The sequence below is a fragment of the Protopterus annectens genome, chromosome 4.part1, assembly GCF_019279795.1.
Source record: "Protopterus annectens isolate FY-2018-M chromosome 4.part1, PAN1.0, whole genome shotgun sequence".
Lineage (NCBI taxonomy): Eukaryota > Metazoa > Chordata > Ceratodontiformes > Protopteridae > Protopterus > Protopterus annectens.
In genome coordinates this window covers 985,439,452-985,449,786 of record NC_056734.1, presented here as the reverse complement: position 1 = coordinate 985,449,786, position 10,335 = coordinate 985,439,452, and the positions used below count along the sequence as shown (strand labels likewise).

The following is a 10,335-nucleotide window of genomic DNA, read 5'->3' as shown; positions in this document are numbered from 1 at the left end:
TACTGTACACAGGCATTGACCATAGTTCTTAGTAGCTCATGGTAGCTTTGACAGACAAAATAGACAACAAACCAGGCACAACACTGATGAGTTGTTTTATGCTGGAACTACTAAGTAAAGGCAGAATTGGGTTATCAAGACGTAATGTCATTAAAACCAAAAAGGACTAACATTTTTCAACCTGGGTTTTTTTTTTCAGAAATAATATGAAGCCTAGAACCAAGTTGCCCTTTCTAAACTAAGAGTTTTATGGTGCTGTTAATAATTTTGATTATGGAAAACATTTACCTGTTAACATTTTTTTTAATTATGTAATGGTGGGAGTTGGACATGCTGTGGCTAATTACAGGGTCACTAGATGGATAGGGTGTCAGGCCAAGACCATAATACGTGTGTGTGTGTGTGTGTGTGTGTGTGTGTGTGTGTGTGTGTGTGTGTGTATGTATGTATATATATATATATATATATATATATATATATACACACACCTATATATATATATACCTATACCTTATATATGTATGTATATATATATATATATATATATATATATATATATATATATATATACCTATATATATATATATATATATATATATATATATATATATATATATATATATATATATATATATACACACACACACATATGTATGTTTATTTATTTTATTTTGTTGCATTTGTTGACCGGGATAGTCAACTGGATATATGTCCATTTTCAGCGGAGGCCCAGGGAGAACAGCTCCACATACCAAAAAAGAGACCGTACATACATCACTGAGTGATAAACTCAGGCAGACATGTTTAGAAAAATATAGACAAAGAATACAGGCAGATATCAATATACACAATGTGCAGACTTGCATCTGATTGGCATAGACGTATCAGAAAGTGTGAACACAGAATACAATCAGATCTCATAATTCACAATGCTTAGACATTCAAATGCTATGAGGCAAAGATACTTTGCTAAACAGCAGGTTGGGTAGCAAGACATGTATTAGTAAAGTTGTTAGGTTTAGAACAAGAGCACAGCCAATGAGATGTGAGGTATTTTTGAGCCCTCTTTTAAATAGGGGTAGTGAGGTTTCCTTGGTAATGGTAGTAGGGAGTAGGTTCCAGATTTTACCAGTTGAGTTGGCAAATATAGCATTGCTTGCAGAGTTGTTGGATTTTTGGGTCAGTATTATTTGTTTATCAGCCGAGCATAATGGCCTGGGGGCACTATGAGGGGTGAGAATATTTTTTAGGGCAGGAGTGTTATCAGGTTGATGGAGTATTTTATGCGCTACTATTAGCTGGTTGAAATGTAGAAGCGTATGATACTCTAGCCATCCCAGTGCTTTCAAGTTCTGGCAATGGTGGGTCCTAAAAGCCATGCCTGTAGCGAATCTGGCCATATGATTGTAACATCCTGATAATTTGTTGAGATCGGTTTTGGATAGGTTGGTGAGTACAGGGGAGGCATACATAAGGGTAGAGAGGGAGGTGTGATCTTGCAATAGCTACCCTAGCTAGGGGGCGGTGAAGAAAGGTTTGGCTCTGTACAGGGAGCCAAGTTTTTTGTCGATGGACTTAATAGTGTGATTGACATGTTTATCAAATTTAAAGTTGTCTATTATTACTCCTAGAAGGTTTGTATGGTCATCAGGGGAGATAATGGTGTCATTGCTAGATTTGATGTTGAAGGAAGGAAGAGGAATTCTACGGTTAGGGGAGAAAAGTAGTAGCTTGGTTTTGTTAGGATTTAGAAGCAGGTGGCGATTAGCTAGCCATGTTTCTACTGTGCTGAAAGTGGTCTAGGTGAGGGTTAGAAGCTGTGTACGAGAGGAGGATATATATATATATATATATATATATATATATATATATATATATATACACACACACACACACACGTGTGTGTGTGTATATATATATATATATATATATATATATATATACACACACACACACACACACACACACACACACACACACACACACGGGTCCACTTTTAAATTTTGAAATACCAAAATGTCGAGTTTTGAGGTACTGAACTCAAAACATCGAGATTTCAGTATCTCAAAACTCAAAAGTGGACCAAAAAAAAAAAAACTAAAATAGTGTGTATGCGCTACTGTAAAGAGAACGGTAAGTGCAACAGGAGCATTACGATTCTCTTCACTGTAGTGCGATCCTAGAGTTGGTATATTTAAGTAAGGGGGGGTGTTGGGGTGCAGGAGGGCAAGCCCCGCTGCAAACACATTCTTTTAGTTGTGTCTTTTTTATTGTTTTTTTTTGGTCCACTTTTAAGTTTTGAAATACCGAAATCTCGATGTTTTGAGTTCGGTATCTCAAAACTCGACATTTTGGTATTTCAAAATTTAAAAGTGGACCCATACACACACACACACACACACACACACACACACACACACACACATATATATGTATGTGTATATTTGTGTGTGTGTGTGTGTGTGTATATATATATATATATATATATATAATGTGTGTGTGTGTTTATGTATCTATATATATATATATATATATATATATATATATATATATATATATATATATATATATATATATATATATAAATATATATATATATATATATATATAAATAAAATCTCAGGAGGTCTGGTAAGCTGCATTTTTTTCCCTGAATGCCTCTTGCAAGCATATGGTCATGACTTCCTATTGAAATGTCGGCAGTCAAAATGCCAAGTAACTATATGTGAAAAAAAATCAAAAGTACACGAGAAGAGCAAATCTCAAATATCACTCTCTAAACTTTTTTGTGTGGGGGTAACCCCCACTGCACTCATTATGTAGGGGACATGACTTGTACAGAATTATTTATCTACATCTCTCTCTCTGTTCATATACATACACATACATGTATGACTTATACCTTGGAGAAAAGGGCATATTTAGAGAAATGGATATTTCAGACTTTAGTACATGTAAGTTCATATTTTCAGCCATTCAGTCTTTGTTTATGGACTCACCCTAGTAGGTCCTGACATTTCAAATTATTGCCATATGGGCTGCACAAAGGCTGCTTGATCAGTCATACATGAGACTTACTCATTCATGGCACCTCACTTTATTAATCTTCTTTCTTTGCCTGGGTCTGCACTGGAGGTTCTGCTCATCAAGCTACTTCCTCTACATTCTGTGTCCCCTTGGGAGGGATATAACAGCTGAAGATGGATGTTTGGGGGGAGAAGAGAAAGGTCTGCAGTGAAGGTTTTGTAGTCAGATGGTATGTCTAGAGCCCGTTTTCACCCATGACCTAGTTACAATAAATTATAAACAGACTATCATAGGAAGAATTGCATACTATGTTAGGCAAGTTTAGCAAAGCCGAATTAAATGTACATTGTCGTAAACAAAAGTGTGTGTGTTTATGTATTCACACATACACACACTTGCATATGTAGGTAATTATGAGATACTGTATGTTATGTTGCACTGATTATTATAAATTAAATAACACTAAGTTAAGCTTGTCGAAGACTGTTTTGTTTCCAAATGAAACCTTCTGTACACATTGACATTTTCAGTAATGCTCATTTCACACTTTAGAATCTTTTTTTTTTTTTTTTATTTGTGGAACATTCCATGTTATCAGTCTATTTTTTATTCCGGTAATCCACTGTATTGGAGAATTTGCAACTCTTCCAGTTACTAATTTTTCTGGACCTTTGACTTCAGTGTAGTAGTGTCACTGGCTGAACAGATAGCATACTTGCCATTGTTGCTGAAAAATCAGAAGACCATGGGTTCTATTTCCACTTTTAGTACTTACATTAATTTTCCAATGCTAACACTGCAGTGCAGATTAAGGGGGTGGGGGTGGGTCTGCATTCCTCATTGTGCAATTCTTCAGATGAGATGTTAAACTAATGTCTCAGCTGCTTGACTTACTGTTAGCTTAGGCATATGTAAAAGATCCCTCAGCACTTATCAAAACAAGGGTAGGGGTTGCTTTTTGTACATCTTTCATTATTTATGCTTCTTTACATTATTTGCACATTAATATTCATAATTTATATCTTCTCATTTCCATTTTCTAAACCTTAACACACAGTCTGCACAGAAAAAGTAAAATTGTTTTTAATCATTTCAAGAAAAAACACTCGCAACAAAAGTGATTTTTAAACTAACATCAGCTGTTCTTTAATATATATCTATTTTCATCCTTCCTTTCAAAACCATCTTTATTTTATCTAGCACGTTTATCATCTGTATTTTTTATTGTAAAATATTCCTTTCTTTTCTGTATTGCTGCAAACAATATTCTGTCTTAATTTTTCAGTTTCACATTTTTGTCATATCTTCCATATATCATATCCACTGATATTTTTCAAATCTTTTCCATTTATATTTTTTAAAACTTCTCCAAAACTGTTATTTTTTTAACTTTCTAGAAAACAATTTGTTTTTTGTTTCTTCCTCATTACATTCTTCACAATGTTTTTCGTGTTTCATTGTTGCAGTCATCACCTGTGGGTTAACACTGCTGTGGTAGCCTTCAGTCGGCCCAAATACCAGTCAGTGTTTTTGTGCGCCGGTTGCCATCACCTGTAGTCTGATGTCAGGTCATCAGTGCTATAAAGCAAGGCAGTCAACATCATTACATCAGTCTTTCTTGCCGTGGAGCCCGTAGCAGAAGTAGTTCACACGAGTGCCAGTCGGTCGCTATCAGAAGTTGAATTTCGGCAGAAAACGTCTAAAGCTAAGTACCCCATTGGGGACCCTTTTTTCTTGCTCTAACCATTGTTCAGAAAAGTTGATTGTCTCACCTGTGGAAAGCAGAGCCCACACAGAGACTTTCATTCTTACTGCATCACTTGTTTAGGCCCAGACATTTCTAGTTGCCAGTTCTGTGCCCTCTTTATTGCGAGAAACATTCACCGTAGAGATCTTTTTGTAGACAAATATTTTCATGTTCAGTCTTCGAATTCCAAGATGGCATCCGTCAGCCATCAATCTGTCGACATAGAGACAGGCCACACAGGGCTAAGCCTTCTGATGACGCTACAGCTAAGCAAATAGTCAGTTCTCCGGAAGTCATTGAGATGCTTTCACAGCCCCTGATGCCCAACTTGCTTTCTACACAGGCCTCAGCTGAGACCCTTTCGGAGTCTGGTATGCCGCATAAATCCACTTCGTCTTCCGAACCTTTGGCTGTCTCTGCCTCAGTTCGGTCTGGAGCCGTGACGTAGGCACCGGATTCCAAGCAGGCATTTCGCACTACCGATTCTAGACAAAAACTGACGTATTTGAATCTGACTACCACTTCTCAGAGACGGATAGATTCTCTCAGACTTAGAAGCCTGGACAGTCCTAGGAAATCTGCTGCTAGCCACCATCTTGCTACTGCTCCCTCACTCCAAGCTCAAATGCTTAAAATGGCAGAGGATCTCATCTCCCATATCTGAGGTCCTCAGGCCCCCACTCCAAAAAGGAAAAGGCATCCTTCTCCAGAAGTTGACAGACCAAGAGACCACTCTCCCTTGATCCCTTGTATAAGGGCCGGATTTCTCTGGAGGGCAGAGGCCTGTGCCATGAACAAAGGTCTTCCCTTCATCCTTTGCCCTTCCGGCCAGACCGTCACCATTGCTTGGGGTTCTCACCTAGCAGGCAGGTGTACCCAATGCCTTTGGAATGCCCTGCAACTTCACTTGCACATCAGCCAGAAAGAAATTATGGCAGTGCAAAAGGCTCTGACTTCCTTCCAACCCTATCTCAGGCCAGGGGTCCACCTTATAAAAATAGACACCACCACAGTAATGTGGTACATCAGGGAAGCAGGGGGACGATCAGTCCTACTCCCTGTGCAGGTTAGTCACGAGTCTCTGGCTTATAGCCACCTTCATGAGGCTACACCTAATTGCCCAATACTTACCAGGGATCAGCAACACCCTGGCGGACCATCTAAGCAGAAACTTACTGGACTCCCACAAATGGCAGCTCCACAGAGAAATTTTTCTGCACATCACCCAGGAGTGGGGGACCTTAGAAGTGGACCTCTTTGCCTCGCACCTCAACCACCAGCTGCACAAGTTCTGTACCAGGGAGTATCACCTCCTAGCATGGAAGGTGGGTGCCTTGACCTTCCCCTGGATCTCCCTCTTTGTGTATGCATACCCTCCTCTCCCTTATTCCCAAGGTTCTGATCAAAATAAGAGAGGAAAGACCAAAGGCCATCCTCATTGCTCCAGATTGACCCAGACAGCATTGGTACCCCTTATTGCACAGTCTGACCTTTACAGCCCCCAAAGCTGCTTTCCCCTGATGTCAGACCTCTTGACCCAAGAGAGGGGGAAGGTAGTGTACCCAGACCTACAGACACTCAAACGTTCAGCATGGCTTATACACTAAAAGATAACAAGGAGTCTCTGTTAAGCAAACGGATCCTGGACATCATCACGGAGGCCAGAAGGCCCAGCACAAGAAAATCATATGCAGGAAAATGGAAAAGATTCTGCTCCTGGAGACAGACAGTCTAAAGTGGGCAGTTACCTCCCATCCTTCCATCCTTCTCATCTTGGATTACCTAGCAGAGTTGCTCAATAGTGGCCTCTCCTTCTCCTTTATTAAAATCCTTGCCTCGACCATCTCTGCCCGTTATGATGCCGACCAACCCCTCTTCTCTCATCCATTGATTAAGCAATTCCTCAGAGGGGCTTCTAATATCAGGCCTCCCAGAAGGCCTCCGATGCCACCCTGGGACCTGAATTATGTGTTAACGAAACTAACCATGTTAAGTTGTCCAATCTCACCTTCGTTCTTGCTGGATGGGTTCGGAGCCAATCCTCAGCTCTGACTCTGCCACTTACTATAACTCGAGAGCTCTTTACTGGCTCGAGGCTGCCCCTTATCCCAGAATGCCCAGCATCAGCTACCCAGGTCTCGTTTGCCGTTTTAGCTGAGAGGTTGTGTCAGTACTGGCCCAGGCTTAGTATAACTTTTTTCCTCTATTAAATTCAAGTAATATGCTTATAAATTTGATATATATTTTCTCTCTTATAGTAGTTTGTAAGATGTTCTTCATCTCACATTGCTGCAGTCATAACCTGTGGGTAGTCCGCTGTCCTCGATCGGCCCAAATACCAAAGAGCTTGGCTGGCGTCGGTCATTGTCGCCTAGAGCTGACGTCAGAACATCGGAGTACAAAAGCGCATGACCGACGCCATATCCTCAGTCTTTCTTGCTGCGTGGTCTGAAGCAGAAGCAGCGTTTGCAAGTGCCATTTGGCGTTCTGAAAATTTCATTTATCGAGTTTCAGACCGAAGACCAAGTTGGGCTAAGTACCCCGTTGGGGAAATCTTTGTCTTTTCTTGCCTCAGTTATCCGGATGTCAGAAAAAGTTAATAATTGCATTTCTTGTGGGAAACAGATACCTCATAAGGATTTTCATTCTTTCTCTATTCCTTGCTTAGGGCCTGAGCACGACGTGGTCGGGTGTCGCTTTTGTGCTAGATTTAACAAGCGCACCATTAAACGGAGATTAGACTGTGCCAGGCTTGTTTTTGGTAAAAGGTGTAACTATAACATGCTGTCGGATCCTCCGACGCCTGCTACCCCTAAAAAGCGTAAAGATAAATCTTTGAAGTCTAAACCGGATGAGTCGTCCATTACGGACGCCGGTTCTACGGAGCCTCCGGTTGAATCTGTGGATCCTGCCGAGGGTTCGGCTGAATCCCATGGGGAACCTTTACTTTTACTGGAGTTGGCCTCTCAGGAGTTAGGCCCGGCTGAAGGTGCTTCTCAGGTGTCTGTAGTTCCATCTTTACAAAAGGTTATTAGGCCTTCTGCTTCAGTGGCTAAAGCTCATGCTAAGGCCAAACCTTGTCATGTTGGCCCTGGTCATAGTTCTAGCTCTCCAGCCCCTATTCCTAAAAAGCATATGTTAAAAATGGCTGAGGACTTGATTTCTTTGATCAGGGGTTCTATGCCCCCCCCAGAGAAGAGGCCTAGGGTGGAGGCAGATTTAGAGGGGATGGATCATTCCTCAGACTACTCTGATTCCTCAGTTGAAGAAATTCAGGAATTCCCTTCTTATTTAGATTCGGATGCAGAGGACTCCTGTCCTTCTGCTTCTCCTCCAGAGGATTTTTCTTTTTCTGAGACTTTACATTCCATGAGGGAGCATTTCAAGTGGGAAGGCCAGGATTCTCGGAAACGGCTCAGGGAATTTTTGTTTCTGCCACAGCATAGGCCCTTGGCTATTCCCCCTGTCTTAGATGTTGTTCAGGATGTTTTCTCTGAATCTTCCCTTAATCCTGATTCTTTACCTCCTGCCCCTGTTAAGCCAGACAGATATTATAGAGTTCCAGAAGCACATAAGTATTTGTATAAGAGTCCTGGAGCTGATCCGGAAACTATTACTCAAGGTCCGAAGGGTATTAGGGCTTCTGTGGCTAAGAATCCAGTTCCTGTAGATAAAGATTCTAGAGCTTTAGACAGATGGGGGAAAAAGTGTACACCTCCTCTACGTTAGCTATGAGGGCTTTGAATTGCCAATTTCATATGCTGAAGTATCAGAATTTTTTGTTAGGACAATTGCAATCTAAGGTGGATGCTTTATCTGAGGGCATAGAGTGTAAGGAGCTCCAGGAGTTGGTTCATGCATCAGATCAAGTGGGCAAGCATTCTTTGCAGTGTGGTTTCGATGCTCTTCAGGCTGCATCCAGGGTGGCTGCTACAGGTTCAGTTATTCGTAGACATGCCTGGCTTAAGGATCAAAATTTGTCAGAGCATGTTAAGGCTCGGATTTTGGATGCTCCTCTTCAATCTGAAGTACTTTTTGGTCCTTCTGTGGAATCAGTTTTGAAAAAGATGGAAGATAAGGCTAAGTCTATGCAGACAGTCAAAGATTTTATGCAGGTGCAGCCCCCTAAGTTTAGTAGGAATTGGCCTGCTAGAGGATGGTCTTTTCCTTCTTCGGATTACCAGTCTAAGGGCAGGTCTAGGCGTGGCAGAGGCAGAGCTCACGCTCAGGTTTCTTTCAGACCTAGGACTTGGAGCTCTCCTGCACAGACTTCTGGTGAGGGCAGGGGTCAGCCTTTTCGTAAACAGACCCAATGACCTGTGTCTTCCGCTGCCAGACCCTTCTCTACTGGCAGCTCCTCTAGGAGGAAAGTTGGGACTTTTCAAACAAAACTGGCATTTGGTCACCCAGAACAAATGGGTGTTGGATATAATAAATCATGGGTACAAGTTTTATTTTCACACTTTTCCCCCTTTCAAAGGCATGCCGGATGTGCCTCCTCAACAAAGAATGGAGGCTCAGGAGCAAATTTCTTTACTTTTACAGATGAGGGCAATTCAGGTGGTCCCTCCGTCAGAAGTAGGCCTAGGTTTTTATTCCCGTCTATTCCTAGTGCCAAAGAAAGGAAACACTTGGAGGCCAATTCTGGATTTGTCCATTCTCAATACCTACCTAGACATTCCAAAGTTCAAGATGTTAACATTACAACAACTTCTGCCTATGCTGGGCAAAGATCACTGGATGGTAACCCTGGATCTCAAAGAGGCCTATCTTCACATCCCTATCAGGCTCAGCTGCAGGAGATTCCTGAGATTTCGGGCTGGTACTTCTCATTATCAGTTCTCTGCATTGCCCTTTGGTTTATCTACTGCGCCCAGGGTATTCACAAAAGTTCTGGCTCCTGTGATTGCTTTTTTCAGACAGAGAGGAATACAAATTTATCCTTATCTGGACGATTGCCTGATTCTTGCTCAAAACAAAGACAAGTTACTACAACATCTCCAGTATGTGATGGCAGTTTTAAGGTGCCTAGGGTATTCTGTGAACGAAATAAAGTCCAGTCTAGTGCCCTCTCAGGACATGTGCTTTCTGGGTGTGAGACTGAATACAGCTTCTCAGATGGCATTTCTGACCCCGGACAAACAAAGATCTCTTCATCTATACTTTCAGCAGTTATCAGTAATGTCCAGGCTGACTGCAAGGACAGTCCTTCAAGCCTTGGGGTTCATGGCATCTTGCATTCTAGTACTTCCCAATGCCAAACTGCATATGAGGAAGCTACAATGGTATCTCAAAAGTGTGTGGACTCAACACTGCCACGGTTTGGACACTGTCATTCGGATTATACCTTGCATCCAGAAGGAATTCTTGTGGTGGGCTCAGGAATGTCACCTAAACAAGGGGCTCTCTGTGACCCGACCAGAGGCGAGTCAGATCCTAACGACGGATGCCTCGGACTTGGCTTGGGAGCACACTTCAATGGGAAATGGATACAAGACATGTGGCCTCCCAAACTACTACATTTGCATATCAACATGAAGGAGATGTTAGCAGTCCAATTT

General features: G+C 41.6%; 1 protein-coding gene across 1 annotated transcript in view; it reads left to right on the top strand.

Annotated features, from left to right (window-relative positions):
• The window catches only part of ARMC9 (armadillo repeat containing 9), a 3,277,521-nt gene that overhangs the window by 1,440,501 nt on the left and 1,826,685 nt on the right, over positions 1-10,335 (top strand).